Source organism: Lissotriton vulgaris, chromosome 5 (assembly GCF_964263255.1).
Source record: "Lissotriton vulgaris chromosome 5, aLisVul1.2, whole genome shotgun sequence".
Classification (NCBI taxonomy): Eukaryota; Metazoa; Chordata; class Amphibia; order Caudata; family Salamandridae; genus Lissotriton; species Lissotriton vulgaris.
Genome location: NC_141693.1, coordinates 242,653,135 through 242,673,809, shown reverse-complemented (window position 1 = coordinate 242,673,809; position 20,675 = coordinate 242,653,135). Strand labels below are relative to the sequence as shown.

Below are 20,675 nucleotides of genomic sequence, written 5' to 3'. Positions count from 1 at the left end.
ACAAGATCATTCATGCCTGCATTACAAGATCATCCATGCCCCCCTTTCAAGACCATCCATGACTGCATTATAGAACCATCCATGCCCCCCTTTCAAGACCATCCATGTCTGTATTACAAGATCATCCATCCCCGCATTACAAGATCATCCATGCCTGCATTACAAGATCATCCATGCACGCATTACAAGACCATCCATGCTAGCATTACAAGATCATCCATGCCTGCATTCCAAGATCATCCATGCCTGCATTACAACACCATCCATGCCCCCCTTTCAAGACCATCAGTGTCTGCATTACAAGATCATCCATGCCCGCATTACAAGATCATCCATGCCTGCATTACAAGATCCATGCCCGCATTACAAGACCATCCATGCCTGCATTCCAAGATCATCCATGCCTGCATTCCAAGATCATCCATGCCAGCATTCCAAGATCATCCATGCCAGCATTCCAAGATCATCCATGCCTGCATTCCAAGATCATCCATGCCTGCATTCCAAGATCATCCATGCCTGCATTCCAAGATCATCCATGCCAGCATTCCAAGATCATCCATGCCTGCATTCCAAGATCATCCATGCCTGCATTACAAGACCATCCATGCCAGCATTACAAGATCATCCATGCCTGCATTACAACACCATCCATGCCCCCCTTTCAAAACCATCCGTGTCTGCATTACAAGATCATCCATGCCTGCATTCCAAGATCATCAATGCCAGCATTCCAAGATCATCCATGCCAGCATTCCAAGATCATCCATGCCAGCATTCCAAGATCATCCATGCCTGCATTCCAAGATCATCCATGCCAGCATTCCAAGATCATCCATGCCAGCATTCCAAGATCATCCATGCCAGAATTCCAAGATCATCCATGCCCACATTCCAAGACCATCCCTGCCCGCATTCCAAGATCATCCATGCCAGCATTCCAAGATCATCCATGCCCGCATTCCAAGATCATCCATGCCCGCATTACAAGACCATCCATGCCAGCATTCCAAGATCATCCATGCCAGCATTCCGAGATCATCCATGCCTGCATTACAAGACAATCCATGCCAGCATTACAAGATCATCCATGCCTGCATTCCAAGATCATCCATGCCAGCATTCCAAGATCATCCATGCCAGCATTCTAAGATCATCCATGCCAGCATTCCAAGATCATCCATGCCACATTCAAGATCATCCATGCCTGCATTACAAGACCATCCATGCCAGCATTATAAGATCATCCATGCCTGCATTCCAAGATCATCCATGCCAGCATTCCAAGATCATCCATGCCAGCATTCTAAGATCATCCATGCCAGCATTCCAAGATCATCCATGCCACATTCCAAGATCATCCATGTCCGCATTCCAAGACCATCCATGCCAGCACTACAGGACCATTCGTGTCTGCATTACAGGATCATCCATGCCTGCATTCCAAGACAATCCGAATATGCGGCTCGCAACCCACATGTAATGCAGACATGGGTGGTTTTCGTCTTTCAGTGCTGCTTTTTCAGTGCTTAGTCCAGAGTCACAAAGGAAGCGGATTCAAAATTGCTGAGAAAAAACGAGGGGAAATAAATAAAGTGAATTCATTCAACCAGATAATTCTCTAAATTACTGCATCGTTTTAGAACCCGCAGCTCACAAAACAGAATAATCCAAACGATGCTCACGATATCCGAGGTAGTATCTAAAAATAAAGCACTACCTCAAAGAAATATCGCGTTACTCGAATTCACTTCTCACAGTGCAGGCGCATAAAAACAGGCAATCCGCCCTGCTTCGTAGAAGCAAAGCCCATCATGATACGCCCCGAGCCCAATGCTCCTTGTCCGCCACCACACCTCAGGTAGGCAGAACTTGCAGTACCAAACGTTATTCCTCATTTGTTAAGTGAGAAAGGGAAGTCAGGAGGTAGCACCTTCCTATTTTGTGCAGGGCTCTAAGTGAAACTTGAGGTCTCCAGTATGAAGGCAGGAAGAGTGGCATGGCAGACATTATCTGCTGTAAAGATCGCGGCATGTAGAACAAAAGAGGATGTGTCTTGTGAAAACGCTGATAGTATCTGACTATTTCCTCCTGTGTCATTTAAAGCAACACAGCGTCTCTTTTCAGACCTGCTGTTACCTCTAAGCTGTACTTCTTGGTGATTTTCAACGGTACAGGTAACTGCATTTTTGTTGGCGTTAGAAAGTTGTTATTTATATACCTGTGTACAGAACATAGTCATTAGGAAGAATGAAAATGCATAAGACTTAGCAACGCAGTTAATCAAGATTGTTTTCTATTTGAACCTAGGAAGTTGGTGTTGGAACTAGTTTCTGCATTACATTAAGACTGCTAGAAAAAGTGAAACATTATTTCAGACTTTTTATTTCTGTGAAGGTTTCTAAATGAAAACTAGTCAACGCAGGCGCTTGTTAAGAAAGTGTTGCTGTGAATGAAGCACCGATTGTGTGGAAAGTTTGGATTTCGACTAATGGAAAGATAAGTTTATGTTTATATCTAATAATGCGGTGAAGTGCCCTCTGTCGTAGATTAAATGGACAGTGCAAGTCAATGATCAGTTTCATCCCCATACAGAGGAACGAGGCCTGAGTTTGACTTCATTGATTGATAAGACCATCGAACTCCAAGGTGACATAATATATTGGGTAAAGTAACCCCTTCTGCACATTCTAAGGGTACAATTCACAAAGAGTTCTGTGACCATATAGAGGATGAGACCGAAGGCTGGTTTCTTTTATAAGGAAAGGAAACTCCAAGGTTACTGCGTTATCTTTCTATTTTCATACATGGTCACACCATCATTCTTCCCACAAACCTCTCAATTCCTTGGGTTTTGATACTTCATGTAAAAGAGGTTAATACACATGCAGACATGTCGGATAAAAGAAAAGCTATATACACCAAAAATTATTTTCCAATTAGTTGCAAAAACATCTTAGGATTAATGTACTGTATATTTGATTTAAAAAGGCTGTATCTCAGAATGATAAGTAGTATGCAGAGATATTCTGACCGCCCTCTAATGTACTATATGAAAAAAATAGACATGTGATGATAAGGACTAAAATCGTTTAAACTGCTGGTGCAATGATATTCCGTGACCTGCCTTTCACCTTTGCACTGACTCTTGCAAGAGGTAGTTTAAGATCACAATTCAACTGTAATATGTTTTTACAGTTCAACAGCTATCTAATTTTATTTTTACAGGTAACTTGAGACATCCCAATGTAACTTTAATAAGAAAATTACATACAGGTGTGTATACCTGAATTGCACGTTTTGATGCATTATATCCTGTTAATGTAAGGTATAGGGTATGTTATTCCTCATAATACATGGCCTCACCATAATTCTCCTCCAAAACTTTTTGGTTACTTGCTCCTTCACATGAATAAATATGTCTGCAAATAAACTGAATAAAAGCAGTGTCAGTAGTGCAAAATCAAACACACCAATATACAGCTAGTAATTTGTTGCAAAAAAATATTAGGTGTGCCTTAATGTAAGTCAATTTACAAAAAAGCTATATTTCATAATAATGTGTGGTAATATGCAGACAAATTCCTGATTTGTTGTAATAACCTGTAACTGCACAAAAACTAAATATGCTGCCATACTTCAGGGAAAAAGTAAAAAAAAGAGAACATGCAATTCAACTAGCCTATTAATTGATTCAACAGTATTTGTATTTCTGCTCATTGACCTGACCTACACACTGTCTGTTCACATTGACAGAAGCCGTGGTGATGTCACAACTTGACTGTTATAACTTATTATATTTAAGGAGCTACGTGATTTTGCTTATTTCAGGTCATTAGTGATGTCACAACTATACTCAGTAGAGCATTTCCCGAGTCTGGAATGTAGTCCATATTTCCACTGCCAAAAGCATGCACATGGGAGCATATGTGGCCTGTCCACATTGGTGGTCTTCCAAACAGACTCCCGTGGAAAGAACAGTGCCAGTATCACGAGGGACGTGGTTGATGCCCCATCTGGTCAAATGGGCACCATCGTGTTCATCACGGAATTAACACCCCACCACTGAGAGAGCAGTGAGTAGGTTGCAAGCTCGTCTCTCAACAAGCCAGTTCCCATAGCAAGTCTTGTGGCAAAGACGGCTAATGAGGAAAGGCTCCCTCCTCTTACATATCTAGTATGCTGGATTCCCTGGAAGAACCCAGTACAGCAGAGTTCCTGTTACCAGTGCCCTTTGTCTTAAGAAACCAAACTCTCACCTAGGTGATGGGAGGAGTCTGGTTTTATCAGGTGAGGAGCTTGTTGTTCTTCAACTCTATCTTACCCTATCAAAATATGGAAGTGCCAGTAGTTATTACCCGGGAAGGGTTTGTGCCAATAGAAACAGTGATAGATCTCCAGAGGTGGAACCAAGCCTAATTCAGACTTATCTAATCATACCTTGCAGTACTGGTGTCAACATTGTAGGAGAGCAGGGTTTGCTTCCTATGGTCACCCCCACTTTTTGCTGTGATTCTGTTTTTTCGACTTCAATCAATCAATCAGATAATTTGTAAAGCGTGCTACTCACCCGTTAGGGTCTCAATGCGCGGGGGCGGGGGGGGGGGGTTTGTAGAGCCGCTACTGCTCGAAGAGCCAGGTCTTGAGCTGTTCCCTGAAGGAGAGGTGGTCCTGGGTCAGTCGTAGGTGGGTGGGGAGGGAGTTCCATGTCTTGGCTGCCAGGTAGGAGAAGATCTTCCTCCGGCGGTGGTTCTGCGAATACGTGGGACGGTGGCGAGGGCGAGGCTGGCGGAGCGGAGCTGGCGGGTGGGTGTGTAGATTGTGAGGCGGTTGTTGAAGTATTTGGGTCCCATGTCGTGGAGGGCCTTGTGTGCGTAGGTGAGGAGTCTGAACGAGATCCTCTTGCTGACGGGGAGCCAGTGCAGGTCTCTCAGCTGAGGCGAGATGTGGCTGTGGCGGGGTGTGTCCAGGATAAGTCGTGCAGAGGCGTTCTGTATGCGCTGGAGTCTTTTTTGTAGTTTGGCTGTGGTTCCAGCGTAGAGGGTGTTTCTGTAGTCCAGTCGGCTGGTGACCAGGGCCTGGGTGACCGTCTTCCTGGTGTCGGTGGGGATCTACCGGAAGATCTTTCGGAGCATGCGCAGGGTGTTGAAACAGGATGACGAAACGGCGTTGACTTGCTTGGTCATCGTGAGGGAGGAGTCCAGGATAAAGCCCGGGTTGCGTGCATGGTCATTTGGCTTGGGGGCGGTGCCCAGGGCGGGGGGCCACCAGGAGTGGAGTCGTCCCAGGTGGAGGGGGATGTTTCCAGGATTAGGACTTCCGTCTTGTCTGAGTTCAGTTTCAGCCAGCTGAGCTTCATCCATTCTGCGACGTCTTTCATTCCTTCCTGGAGGCTGGCTCTGGCGGTGGCGGGGTCGTTGGTGAGGGAAAGGATCAGCTGGGTGTCGTCTGCGTAGGAGATGATGTTAAGGTTGTGTTGGCTTGCGATGGCTGCGAGGGGGCTCATGTAGACGTTGAAGAGGGTGGGGCTGAGCGAGGATCCTTGCATGACGCCGCAGATGACCTCGGTGGCCGCGGACCGGAACGGGGGAAGGCGGACTCTCTGGGTTCTACCGGTGAGGAATGAGATGATCCACTCCAAGGCCTTTCCTTGGATTCTGATGTTGCTGAGGCGCTGTATCAGGGTGCGGTGGCATACGGTGTCGAAGGCTGCAGAGAGGTCCAGGAGGATGAGGGCCACTGTTTCCCCGTTGTCGAGCAGGGATCTGATGTCGTCGGTAGCTGCGATGAGGGCAGTCTCGGTGCTGTGGTTTGCTCGGAAACCGGACTGCGAATGGTCGAGGGATCTGTTTGTCTCAAGGAAGGCGGAGAGTTGTTTGTTGACGGTCTTCTCGATGACTTTGGCCGAAAAGGGGTGGAGCGAGATGGGGCGGAAGTTCATGAGGTCCGTGGGGTCCGCAGTGGGTTTCTTCAGGAGGGCGCTGAGCTCGGCGTGTTTCCAGCTCTCCGGGAAGGTGGCGGATGAGAAGGAGCTGTTGATGATGTCCCGGAGTTGGGGTGCGATGGTGGAGCCGGCTGTGTTGAAGATGTGGTGTGGCAGGGGTCGGTTGGGGAGCTGGAGTGGATGGTGTTCATCGTGCGGGTGGTGCCTTCGGTGCTGACTGAGGTCCAGGAGCAGAGGGTGGTGGCAGAGGGCGCTGGTTTGGTGGTTGGGTGCGTGGTCTGTGCGCCAAAGCTGTTGTGTATGTCGGCGATCTTGCAGTGAAAGAATGAGGCGAGTGAGTCGCAGAGGTCTTGTCGTTGTAATGTCGTTGTTGCAGGCGCTGGGGCTGGAGAGCTCTTTAACAATGCTGAAGAGTTCCTTGCTGTTGTGGGAGTTGTTGTCCAGTCGTTCTTTGAATGTGGTCTTTTTGGTGGTGCGGATCAGCTGGTGGTGTTTGCGGGTTGCGTTCTTGAGGGCTGTCAAGTTTTCTGTTGTCTGGTCGTGGCGCGAGGCTTTCTCGAGGGTGCGGCAGGTCTTCTTGGAGTTTTTGAGGTCATTGGTGAACCAGGAGGCTTTCTTGCTGCTCTGTCTGCTGGGGGGGTTCTTCAGTGGTGCGAGGTTGTCGGTGCAGTTGGTGAGCCACTGTGTGAGGTTGCTGGCTGCTTCGTTGGGGTCTGTCGTGTTGGTGGGAGGGTTCTGGCTGAGGGAGGTGGTGAGCTGGTCGGCGGTGATCTTGCTCCAGCTTCTGCAGTGGACCTGTTGCGGGTGGTGGTGGGTAGTGGTTCTTCTGAAGTTGAAGTGGACGCAGCTGTGATCTGTCCAGTGTAGTCCGGTGGTGTGGCTGAAGGAGATGTGCTTGCTGGAGGAGAAGATGGGGTCCAGCGTGTGGCCAGCGTAGTGGGTGGGGGTGTTCACCAGTTGCTTGAGTCCGAGGTTGGCGAGGTTGTCCAGCAGGGCGGTGGTTTTGCTGTCATTGTTGTTCTCCAAGTGGAAGTTGAGGTCTCCTAGGAGGATGTAGTCTGAGGAGGTTAGGGCGTGCGGGCTGACGAAGTCTGCGATGGCTTCGCTGAATTGTGTGCGTTGTCCTGGGGGTCTGTAGATGAGGGTGCCTCTGAGGGTGGTCTTGGGGTCGGTGTGAATCTGGAAGTGAAGGTGCTCAGCGGCGGTGAGGGTGTCGGCGGAGTTGGTCGTGATGCGGATGGTGTTTCTGTGGACGATGGCGATGCCTCCTCCGGTTTGGTTGACGCGGTCCTTCCGGGTGATCTTGTAGCCATCCGGGATGGCTATGGCGATGTCGGGGGCTGAGGAGGCGTTCATCCAGGTTTCTGTGAGGAAGGCGACGTCTGGTGATGTTGTGTCGAGGAAGTTCCAGAGTTCGACGGCGTGCCTGTGGACGGAGCGGGTGTTGAGCAGGATGCATTTGAGGTGATTGTTGCTGGTGGCTGGCTTGGCAGGTTAGGAGGCAGCTGGATTTGGGCTTGGCAGGTGAAGGGTCCGTGGGTGCGGAGGGTGGCGGCGTCATAAGTCCGTCGGGTGGGCTGGTGTCCTCGAGGGCCAGGGGTCCTGGCACTGGGCGTGATCCAGGCGCGGACGGGCGCAGACGGGCTTGCCTTTGGCGCTCCTTCGGCGCACCCGCTGCACGTGAACGCTGCACGTACGCTCGGTCCCCAACAATAATGGCGAAGAGGATGGGAGGAGCAGCTGGGAGGCGGGAACGGGGTGGTGCAGGGAAGGGGATGAGGGTACAGAAGGGAAAAGGGGGGCATACCTATATCTACCTAATATATAGACACATAGTAACCCATAAGTCATTCCTATGGCAGGCCTTAACAATCCTGGAGGCAGAGTGTTTGGTTTTATGTGGGAGGGTGCCCTAGCATGAGCTGAGCCCCTCTGCAGCTTTCAGAACCATCTCCTTATAGCTGTTCTATGATATAGCCATACCATATACCCTTAAGTGCATTATAATCCTTGCGGTTAATGCTAACTTTGGTTTGCCTTTATCAAAACATGTCGTGTAAGGTGTCAAACACTTTGGAATACTACCCCCCCCCCCCCCGCCAGTCCTGGTGGTGGGGGCAGCATTCCACCCTTCTAGAGGGAGAAGATATGTAGTTACTGGTAAACCCGGTTAAAGTTAAACAGAGCCTCAGCATCACAAAATGGATGCTGCTGCCACAGACACGAGTCTGAACTCCTGCTGCTGCACGAAACTCCAGCAGGGGAGGCCTGGACAATAGGTTTCCTGTCAAGGGAGGTGCTGTCACCTCCCCAGACAGTCTGTAGTGTATTGGGGCAGGGAAGGCTGCATTCAGAAATGCTTTTCCAGACACTGCCTGGGGCACACAAGGTGCTCCATGCATAGCCCGGTTCAAACCAGTTGCTAGGGCACTCCAGCCCCACTCTGGCGCGAAACTGGACAAAGGGAAAGGGGTGTAGCCACCCCCTTCCCAGGTCTACCCATAGGAGGGACCTGCCAGGTAGTCCAACCCCTAAACTGAGTATAAGTATAGGAGCTGTGTCCCTAGGACTTCAGATTGCCCTGGATGAATCTTTGAAAGACATATCGCAGACATTCGACGGTCCATTTCGACTGGAAGACAGAAGACATCTCCCTTGTGGTCAAGGAGTAACCACCCTGTGCAAACAGGCACTACTAGTAACTTGCCAATCTACATTATCCAGGCTCCCGCTGGAACTCGAAGACTCTGTGACTCAAGACAGACTTCCAGACATCTCTGACCCTGCTCGACGATCCCAACAAAGCTGAGACCTGTGGCAGACACGAGAGACGTGGGACCGGAACTCCTGGACTTCCTGCATTTTGCTAACTGCATCGACTCCCGAGGTAACTCGCAGTTGGGCATTGGGGTACGAGAAGCCCCACACCCGAGCACCATTTGCACCAAAGCTCAGCCCTCCACACTCCACAAGTGTCCCGTGGGGCCCACTCTTGCATTTCAGCTTGACGCGTCTTCCTGGTTCCTAGCCCATTGGCTAGTGAGCCCCCCGGAGGACTCCATCTTGAATCTAACTCGCTTTATTGGTTGCTCCAGGCTTGCTCCAGCTTTCCTACAAAGGAGAAGTGCCACAGACCTTGCTGGTCTGCACCAAAGCCACTCTTCATCTCCTGCGTGGATTGCGTTTGCCAAGGCTTGTTGAGTCCAATCCGGATACCAACACCGCAGTCAACTAGATCCTTTGTGGGACAGCTCGAATCCAGCGCCTGGTTGCCATCGACCACCTTCTGGACCTCGTGGCTGCAGAGACAAGCTTCACTTCTTCATCTGAGATCAACGCAACATTGCCTGGGTCCTTCCTGGTACCTTCCTCGTCACTGGCTAGTGACCCAGACTCTGTCCCTTCTGCTTTCAGGTTCTTCAGATCTTCGATCCACCCTTGTATCCACCCGGACACTTTTCCTCTAGTCGCCTGCAGCACTTCTTTGCAGATCTCCATTGAAAACGACGACGAAACCCGACACCAAAGGTACCTATGCACCCGGCTTCCCTAGGTGAGGTAACATGAGTACTCTGGTGCTCCCGTGGGTCTTGACTCTCAAAGTGTTCTAGTCTAAAGGGGTTTTGTTGTAGTCCATCCGGAAGTGCCCTTAAACAGTAACTTTGTAACTTCTTCGTTTCCCATGGAAAGTCAATGGTAACTCGCGGCTGTATAGACACTACACGCATCTCCCGTGGGCCTCCTACTTCCTAACCTTTGGTTTTTTAGTGTAGACCCAGCGATTCCCTAGGCCCTAGGCCTACTTTCTGTTCCAGACGTGGTTCTTATACCACTATTTTAGTATATGGTTTGTGAGGCCCCTAGGGCATAACTGTATTTGTGCAACTTATCATATGCTAATTAAGTAACTTGTATTGTGCTTTTACCTCTGACCTCATAAAGAGTGCAGAGGGGTTGTGTTTAGAATAAATACATATATATTTGATATATACCTTGTGTGGTGTCCTTTCATTTGGTATTCAAGGGATTATAATTGGTAAAACAACTTGCTTCATGTGCTCTCTGAAGTCTTAGCCTGATGACTGCTGTTCCATGCTACCACTAGGATAGCTTTCTATAAGTTTGACTTTACAACCACCATCAATAAGGGTCGATTAGACTGGTGCAAGGTGCCCACTAGAACTAGTGGACATCATATGCCAGGCTAACTTCTCACAAACATGAGCTATCACGATGCAGGGTGATGTACCCTTTTATCTCACTGCAGTCAAGTGGGGTTGGCCATGTAAGGAGAAGGGGAGGAAGAGCCGCTGGATTTATAGAGAAATGTTTGGGATATAAAAGAAAAAAGGCGATAGAGGCAAACACAAAGAAATAGCTTGAAGTAATGAAAAAATGTTAAGGGTAAGACATGATATAATTTGCTCAGGAATGCTTTGAAAAAAAGTCAGATTCACTTTATGACTAAGAAACAAAATCGAAAAACACTGACATTGGCCACATATTAAGCATGAGCGAATTTTGCGGATCTCGCGTTCGCGAATTTTGCGGATTTGCGGATTCGCAATCCGCAAAATCCGCGAATTCCCGCGAATTTGCGGATTTTTTTTTTTTGTGTTCGCCCGTGTTTCTGCCAGTTTGCGAGGGTTTTTCACAATTTCGCAATTTGCGAACTTACCTGTCGGGTCGCAAGTTTTGCGAACTTGTTGTTTCTACGTGTCCAGCCTGTTTGGGAGTCGGGACACTCTTCTTCATCACTGCCACTCTCTGTCACCACTGCCACTCTCTGACTACTCATGCCACCCTCTGGCCCACCCATGCCACCCTCTGTTTCATCACCACACCCTCTGGTTGTCCAGTGTACATTATTTTCGGCAAAGCAAAGCACACCTTCCCTGCCTCAAGTGACCTGAATTAATTTGGGGCTGATTAATGTGTCACAGAATATTTTTTTAGCTGGCACCTGCTTCCTTAGTGCGCCCTGATTAGTGATCTTTTGCACTTGCTAAGTGCTTTCATTGTTGCAAAATTAGTTACAACACCTGCCCTGCCCCAACTGACAATAATGAATTAGGGGCTGATTAATGGATTTTAACTTCCAGCCTGGCTCCTGCTTGTCTCCCTTAGCTGTAATTCAGGACCTTTGTGGCATATGTGTAACTATTCTGAGGTTCAGAGCAGGGTCACATAATAGTTTCAACTGGCAACTGAACTCTGGAGGGGCCCCTCAGGAAGCACTACAGGAAATGGCTACTAATGATGAGCCTGAACTTTTGAACCTGGTAAGTAGTTACTTTCAGTTTTGCTAAGATCGTATTTCTGCAATTTTGCACTTATTCGCGGGGCGCGAACTCACGCGAACTCACGCGAACAGTGCGAGCAGTGCGAGCAAAATCCGCTGCTCGCGGATTTGCGGATTTTGCGGGAGATTCGCGAATCTCGCGGATTGCGGATTTCCCGAAAATCCGCAAAATCCGCGAGCGGAACGGATTTTCCGCCCATGCCTACCACATATGTGTTTTTTATCAAAGCAACGCATGTTTTTTTCTAAAACAAAACAATCATAGCTACAGTATAATCCAGTGTAAACATTTCAAACATGTTTCCCATTTGAAAAACAAACACCACATTGAAGCTGACTATCCAAACTAAAAATATAATATAAAAGTATCATACCCTTTGTATCATGAGTAATATTGACATATTCTGCAGTTATAGGGTTCTGATGCAATTTCCAAACTGCTCAGTTCTTCTGCTTCATGGTTTATGATGACATCAGAATTCAGGGCCGGTTCTAGGATTTGCGAGGCCCTGGGCTAAAAGGGAATGTGCGAGGCCCCTCTAATGTATATAAGTGGCCCCTTGCAAGGAGACCATTCACAGACACTGTGGGCGGCCTATTGTCCAGCATTTTGTCGCCCCCCACAGTTTTAACTTTGATCCCACAAGCATTTCTCTCACCTTCAGTCCGCTAGGTGTGAGAATTGCTTGTGGGCTAAAAGTTAAAACTATGGGGGCGCCAAAATGATGGACAATGGGCCTCCCACAGTGTCTGTGAATGGGTCTCCTTTCAATTGAAGGGAGCGTCTCCCTCCCTTATGTATCCAGATACCATCCCTGAGAGGCCAAGGGAGGGGGGCCCCTCCATTTCAAAGAAAGGTGACACCTTTCTTTGAAATGGATCGCCAGGGAACCGACAGGACACATCACCAGTGCGTGGCCCCATGCTGGTGCGAGGCCCTAGGCAGCTGCCCACGCTGCCCATGCCTAGCGCCGGCCCTGTCAGAATTACTGGAAAGAGATTGACAGCATAAACAAATTGCTTTATGTGACTGCTTGACTATAGTAACCAATAACTACCATGTTGGATGCCCATTCAAACTTCATCTGCCAAAAGTGCCACACTCTTCCAGGATCTGAAGTGCTCATGCACTCGAATATCTATTAAAGCGTGCTTATTCTTACATTGCACACTTGTATTCATACTTTCGGAAGGTCATTTACTCGCTCTAATGAACTCAATACTGCAACTGCTTTCTCGGAAAGGCTCAGAAAAGAGGCATGACATACAGAATTTGTAGAATCAGTTAAATACCGATTCTACATGTTACGCCTTATTTCTAAAATTGAAAGCTCAGCCTAAGGGGTAATAGTCATGAGGCCTCTTGAACATAATGTTTTCTCACTGCATGAATCTAGCTCCTTACCTGCTCTTTTTTGTTGAATACATTTTTCAAGTAAATACATATGAAAAAAACAATTCATAAGCCATAATATGCTGTCACGAAAAGTGCAATATGCTATTTATTATCATTATTGAGTGAAAGGAGGATCAAAATATGTGTGTGTGTGTGTGTATATATTAATCAATTCCGTACCGATTCTGTCTCTGTAACTAGCAACTCTATTAGCAATAACATCCTATGAAATTCCTTTACCCTCCACACTCTTAATCTTTGAATCATTAGATATTTTAATCATTCTCTTTTTATCCATCAGGCACATCTTTTGTTTTATCACTGGTAGCACTTTATGATTTGAATAATGCGTGATGCTGCACATTCAACCAATGTGCACTGAACTGTTTGCGACTTTGCACAAGATTTTATATTGCCCACATGGGCGTTATGGTTAACATGAATGTTAACCTTTGTGAACTAAATTTTAGATATATCTCTTAGATTTGTATGTCTTTTAATTGATTTTACTGTTGTTCTATGAAAACATACGGTTGACAATTAGACATGTTCACAATTCAAACATCAATATAATCTGTTTGCATAGTGTGTCCGGCACAGAGCAGGAATATTTATATAATTTTAATGCATTGTTTTTATTTATGTGTTTTAAATATATTTTTATTTCGAATAGCCGACCCACAACCAAATGTTTAATCTTGTGCCCTATTATATTATATGTGGAAATTTCAAGATCAGTGCAAACTAGTTCGTTATTTCGTATTTATACAGTCAAAATGAACTTAGCCTGTATTTTACATGTATTTTCATTGGTTTAATGTACTTTAAAAACTCTAATGCATTTAGGCATGTAGTATGTCTTCTATGTTCATCACGCACCAGGCACCTTGCACTTTAAAACGGGTGGCCAGCCCTAATGACTGCGTCATGTGATCAAGGCTTTTGGTAGCCGAAACGCGTCATGGCAGACGCAGACTGGTGTTAGGCAAAATAAAACTGAGCACCAAGAATTGGGTCTCGTCTCGTCTTTCATACCTGTTTGGCTGCATGCTGATTTAGAGGACGAAACATACCGCACATATATATATATATATATATATATATATATATATATATATATATATATATATACATATACACACAAATATATATATTACCTACTGGCGGTCGCCAGTAGGTAGTTATAGTTAGGATCTACTTTCCATAGGAAATCCGCAACATTCTATTGGGAATAACTTTGGCGCCGGTGGACGAATCTTCGCAAATTTCTTAAAGTTCGTGGCCCGCTCCGCTCCTTCCCTGAAAATGTGGGGGGGATTCGTCAAGCGGGGGCCGAGATAAAAGGGGGGTCCCAAAACATGTTTTTCCCATGTTAATTTCCATAGGGCGGTCAAACTCACTTTTAGCCCGAACGGCTGAATGGATTTCCACCAAACTTGGCAAAATTGTAGGGACTGGTACCCCAATGTGCCTTTGCTATGTCTCAAGATATGTGTTCCAGTGGATTGAGTAATTTAGGTTCAAAAAAATATATATATCTATAGGCGCGCCCCGGTACGCGCACCGGGGAGCGCACCGGGCGTGCTACGCGACTTTCGCACGGAAAGCTTATTGGCTCTCGGGTGTCTGTAAACATTCGAAACAGTCCGGAGCGGCCGCCATCTTGTGTCTCGGTAGGATCGAGACACAAGAGGTGGCAAAAACAAAGGGGGAAATGACCATAAGGGGGCAGAGTAGACCCCCCCTGACCCCCTAGGTTTGAAGTGAGGGCTATAAAAGGGCCCCGCGGGGCAAAGAAAAAAAAATCGATTTGCGCGGGGGAGCACCCGGTACGCGCACCGGGGAGCGGACCGGGGAGCGTAGCATGGGGAAAACCCAGTTTATTCACTGCATCATCTCTACGACCCTTTCTTGCGTCAATACGCTCCTTTTGCATACATTACACCTGACGTAGGTATAATGTGGCGCAGGGGCTTACAAAGTGACGCATCTACCTAGATGCATCACTTTGTAAATATGACTGAATAAGGTGCATTTTTTACAGCACTGGTGCGTCACAAAAAGTGACGCACCGGTGGCGTTAAAGTGACCAATGGCCTCTTAAATGAGGCCTTCAGTCTTCTAGTCATGCGTCATATTAAATATATGACGTATTATGTCGCAAGTACTTACAGATACGTCAGTATTTCAGACATATCTGTAAGCGCAAAAGTGATGCATTGCTGGAGTGTGTCACAAAAATGATGCAACTCCAGCAATGCATCTTTTCTTACCCTTCCACACCCCCGTTCCTTTTCAACATTTTCTTTGAATATCCACATTCCCCATGTTCACTCTCCTTCTCCTTACTTTCCTTCCCAACACTCACCTTCTTTCAGTCCCCCTACTTCACTTCCTTTCTCCTCTCATACCTTTCTGTTCTTTCTTACTCATTTTCCTTTCCATTAGCAATGCACTCCACTTCACTTACTCTTTTTCATTTTTTTAAGAATATAGCTCTTTGATGAAAATTAGAGGTAGTTCTGAAAAGAACTTTTTTTTTCTTCTTTTTTCTTTTTTTAGAACAAAAACAAAAACAGGGAATGGAAACTGCTCAACAGGAGCAAAAAAAACAAAATAAATTAGGGCTGGGAACGGCAGCGATGGTTCTCCAATGCTCGAACCATGAGCAGAACACTTTGCTCCCCAAAGGTAAGTAGTTGATCGCAGTATCTGCATTTCAGGACGCCTTTGTTGAATGCAGGCTGAATGTTTGGAACCAGCTCTTGCGATCGCCCCCTCACTGAAGTCGTTGCTCCTCCGGTGGATGTAGAGGCCCCATCACTGGGAACCTCTTGTGCCAGAGCCCTGACACTTTCCCGGGCAAAATTCTGGGGGTGCCTCCTCTCCACATGGCGAAGCATTGTGGAGTTCCCAAAAGAATATTTCTTTGTGGAGTCACCCCGTGACAGGACTCTGTGGCAGATCCTGCACTCCACTTTTGGAGCATTCACCTTCTTCTGGTCATCAGGTATGGAAAAAAAATTCCAGATGAAATGCTCTTTTACCTTTGGTTGAGGAGGCTCTTCATCAATGAATTCAGGCTCATCTTCACTGCTGGATGGTCTGGCAGCCATGATTATGCAAGAAAGATCCAAGAGCAAAAAAGCAGGTCTTTCAGTCACAAAAGTGAAAGAAGAAGTGAAGGAAATGGGTGGGGATTTCATTCTTTGTAAAAGAAAACTGTTAGCAACCAATGAAAAGTGTTATTTTAAGGTCACATGACTTGACACGCTGACGCTGCGAGCACCAGAGCGCTTCCGGGGGCGCATACGCGGTGCGAACGTAGGCACTTCCGGGGGCGCTTACGCGGCGCGCCAAAGTGACGTTTTCATAGTTTCACGGAAATGCAAAATTATTTTCATTTCCTTATTCAAAAAAACTGCTTTTATATGTATGGTACTAAAGGTCTTGCTTTATTATTTACTTTTCATCCATATTTTTTTACACGAACGCAAGTAGCGCTCTGGGTGTGCTTTCCGGAGAGCTTACCGGTGCTCGGACCCAGAGCGCCCCAAAAAAAAATTATAAAATTTTTTTATTATAAAAAAAATAATACTAATTAATACTCACACAAAACAGCAAATTAAAAAAAAAATCGCAGGTTACAAACTCGATATAGAAAGGAATTAGCATTTAAAAAACTTATGAAATTCACTGAAAAAACCATAGGTTTCACACCAGTTATAGTTAGGAATTAGCATTTAAAAAACCTCTTAAATTCACTGAAAAAACCATAGGTTTGACACCAGTTATAGTTAGCTGGAAATTTTAGTGACATAAAACCATTGAAATTTCCACGTTATAGTTAGTTGGACTCACTATAACTTGCGCGCCTGCAATGCACTGCTGATGACGTCACATATTACATCACTCATGACATGGTCAGTGACATCACTCATGACATCACTGATGACACCATCCTTGTGACAGAGTGACAGACCTCATTTCAGTGTAATGTAGCCCTTGAAACACATATTCAAAAATAGAAACTAACATTTTCAAAAAACATGGAGATACCCATACCAGTTACAACAACCAATTCAGTAATTCCACCATCTATATACACATCCACTCATTCACCAACAGTTCAATATAGTCACTCATACATATACTCACTCATCATATGTAGTGATACACCTATACATCCTGTTACACACCGACAGTCATCCAAAAGTTACTCACACATGCAAATAAACTATTGAACATCCATTTATTTGCATATACAGCTATACACCCACTACCACCTTACTTCTAAGGAAACTTACACATACTTACTCTCTTAAACAATCACTTATAGAAAGACATACTTATTTAAACAGGAACTCTTTCAATCTCTCACTCTCACATATACTCACTTATATACATCAATACTCACATATACTAGCTGTCTTCAAAACACATACAAACAGTGAGTCAGTCACCAACTCATGCAGCCACTTATACACAAAGTGAAACACTGATACATATAATACAATATTTAAAAGTTACTCGCTAATATATGTATTCACTAAGATACACTTAATAAGGCAGTTAACCAATCAATTCTTTTAAAAAAAAACATCCATTTACACACTCATTTAACCATTTATTCTTCCATCGTCCTTTACAAATACATATATAAAACATATTTATTCTTCAGAAAGATACACATTCACTGGATGGTGTCATCAGTGATGTCATGAGTGATGTCACTGACCATGTCATGAGTGATGTAATATGTGATGTCATCAGCAGTGCATTGCAGGCGCGCAAGTTATAGTAAGTCCAACTAACTATAACATGGGAATTTCAATGGTTTTATGTCACTAAAATTTCCAGCTAACTAGAACTGGTGTCAAACTTATGGTTTTTTCAGTGAATTTAATAGGTTTTTTAAATGCTAATTCCTAACTATAACTGGTGTGAAACCTATGTTTTTTTTCAGTGAATATATATATATATATATACACACATATGTGGGTAGTTCGGACTTGGTTTCCATAGAAAAAGCGTTTTTTGTTTTGCTAATAACTTTGGCGCAGTTTGATGAACCTTCACGAAATATTCAAAACTAGTTTGCCACTCCAGCTTCTGTATGGACAATTTCAGGGTGATTTATCAAGAGGTGGCTGAGAAAAAGGTGGGGGTCTCAAAATGCATTTTCCCCATGCAATTTCCGACTGCAGCCAGAACCGCTAAATGGAATTACACCAATTTGGCACAAAGCTAGTTCTTGATCAAGAAAGAACCCTATTTGTAATGTGGTATACATTCCTTCTGTAGTTTTCTAGGGACGCGGATCCTTCGTGGATGCAAACTGGAACCATGGATCTGGGGAAAACCAAGGCTTTTATTGGCTTAATGAAAGCTGAGAGGAAAGTTGCACTTGTCATTTTCTTTCTCGCTTCAGGCTGGGGGAGGAAAAAACAATGAAAAACTGACGTAAGGTGTCAGGTATGACCCCATAGGAGAGATGGAGGGGTTACTGAGGGACCTCTCATGTGCAAACATCAAACATCTACATGGCCCCCCTCGCCGTCATCGTCAGACATCATGGGCTCAGTATAGCATCCTACGCCGCCGATACCCAGCTCATCCTCTACCTCACAAAGAACCTCAAAGACACCAGACTCAGCTTCCAGGAAGGAATGCAAGACATCGCAGCCTGGATGAGCAGCAACTGCCTAAACCTCAACTCAGAGAAGACCGACGTCCTTGTCCTGGGACCCTCCTCAACCGCTTGGGACAACACCTGGTGGCCCTCTGCCCTCGAAACCCTTCCAGCCCGACCGACCGCACCCGGAACCTCAGCATCATTCTAGACTCCTCCCTCATCATGATCCGCCAGATCAACGCTGTCAACTCCACCTGCTTCAACTCCCTCTGCAAGACCTTCAAGTGGATCCCTCAAAGCCAGAAAGACCATTACCTACACTCATAACGAGCAGACTAGACTACGGATATGCCCTCTACGCTCGAATCAACAAATCCATGCTACACGAACTCCCGACCATCCAGAATAACGTGGCCAGACTCGTCCTCGGCACCCCACGACATGAGCACATGACCCAACACCTGCAAGACCTCCACTGGCTCCTAGTCAAGAAGAGAGTAACCTTCAAGCTACTCACCCACGCCGACAAATCCCTCCACAACATCGGACCCAAATACCTCAACGAAAGAGTCTCTTTCCATGTACCCAAAAGAAACCTCCGCTCCGCTGACCTCACCCTAGCAGAAACCCAGCACATCTGCAGAACCAGAGCAGGTGGCCGAGCCTTCTCCTACGTCGCAGCAAAGGCCTGGAATGAGCTCCCAGTCATCATCAGACACTCCCCTACCCTGCACACCTCCAGGAAGAGCCTCAAGACCAGGCTTTTCGGCGGACGCAGAGCTACAACCCCCGCGTCTTGAGACCCTCATGGGTGAGTAGCACGCTTTAAAAGCCCCCTGATTGATTTATTGATTGATTGCAAAACTATCCCAGTTATTATTTTTTGGTCCAATCTTCGGGTCCAGCGCAGAGCTCATTATGGCCCTCCTGTGTAAACTCACAAAAAGCCAAAGGTTATTTATTTATTTATGAGATTTGATAAAGCGCGAACAAATGCCCTTGGGCGTCTCGGACGTTATAGTTAGGTTGACATTTTACCCATATAAAACCATATCAGCAGTTATATTTAGTCTTATACTTACCCGAAGAAAGTATAACTTGTACCATTAAGTAACTTTAGGCAACAACTTATAGTTTCAGATCATAAGTATTAATATAAGTCTAACTATTCCTGCTGAATTTCTGTCGTTTTATATGGGTAAAATGTCAACCTAACTTTAACACCCCTATACTCTTTTTTCAGTGTATATATAAATAAATATATTCTTTAGGCAAAGAACGGACCCAGCCCAGCGCGCAGCCAGGAGGTCCAGATACACCACAGCACAAACAGGGTTTAATACTTGATTTTCAGCTAAGGTCAATTTTTATTTACACAACACCATCGTGCAGACAAGGAGGACGGTCAACGCGTTTCAGCGATTGCCTTCAACTGGACCATATATATATATATATATATATATATATATATATATATATATATATATATATATATATATACACACACACACACACATACATATGGCTATGCAGCGAAATATGCTATACATGCTATTTGTTAGCATTTATTGAGTGAGACCAGGAACAAAATGACCCTCTCTGTGACATTTATGTGAATCTATATATATTAATCACCCACAGTGGGTTGAGCCCAGGGCCTGGGTGAAGGGACCAGGCCTTTTGGTTAATCACCACTGGGGGTTTGGCCCCCCAGAGTTGAGTGGAGGGCCTTGTTGGAGGCTGGACTCTGTTGCTAACACTCGGCTGATGGCAGAGGGTTAAAACTACGGCTACCCCCAACTCAATGAGCACAGCTGAACGCCATGCAAAGCTGGGGTTAGCTGCCCAGGGAGGGTTAGAGGCAAGGCCTAGTCAGAGGCCCGGTCATTTGGCCAACACCCTGCTACTCAGCGCTGAAGGCTGTGGGCATCTGAGGTTGATTGACAGTGGACATGTAATCCACAGGGCCAAGCCAGAGGCCAACCCCCTGTGCATGCCGGGATTGATCAAATAAAACAAATCACAGAAAAATGACAAAATTCAAGCTACAGTTAGATTTGGTTATGACACCTCAAGATATGTTTAAAGAAATCTCAGAAATTCATCTACAAAACACAGTTATAATGCGGTAAGGGTTACAAATTAAAACCAAAAAACCTTTGAAATTTGTAAGCTATGATATGGCGCACAATCCATAACTCATGCAACAGCCATGCAGACCATATCTAGCATAACAAATGCAGGAGCATATTATCAACAACTAGCGATAATTATCGCTATGTTGGCTTAGCGGGAATATTCCTGTCGCCACCCTTCATCTGTTTTTATCGCTGAGATACCTTGCTATTATCAAGGTTTATCTCAGAAGCAATAAAAAAACGGGTGAAATGCGTGAATA

The 20,675-nt window shown here is 45.7% G+C and overlaps 1 protein-coding gene across 1 annotated transcript in view; it reads left to right on the top strand.

Moving 5' to 3' along the window:
* Positions 1-1,976: 1,976 nt before the first annotated feature.
* LOC147710586 (P2Y purinoceptor 2-like) overlaps positions 1,977-20,675 on the top strand; it is a 59,013-nt gene continuing 40,314 nt past the window's right edge. Inside the window, exon 1 of the mRNA XM_086920030.1 lies at positions 1,977-2,177. The gene's annotated coding sequence lies outside the window, so the exon portion shown is untranslated. The remainder of the gene's footprint in view (positions 2,178-20,675) is intronic.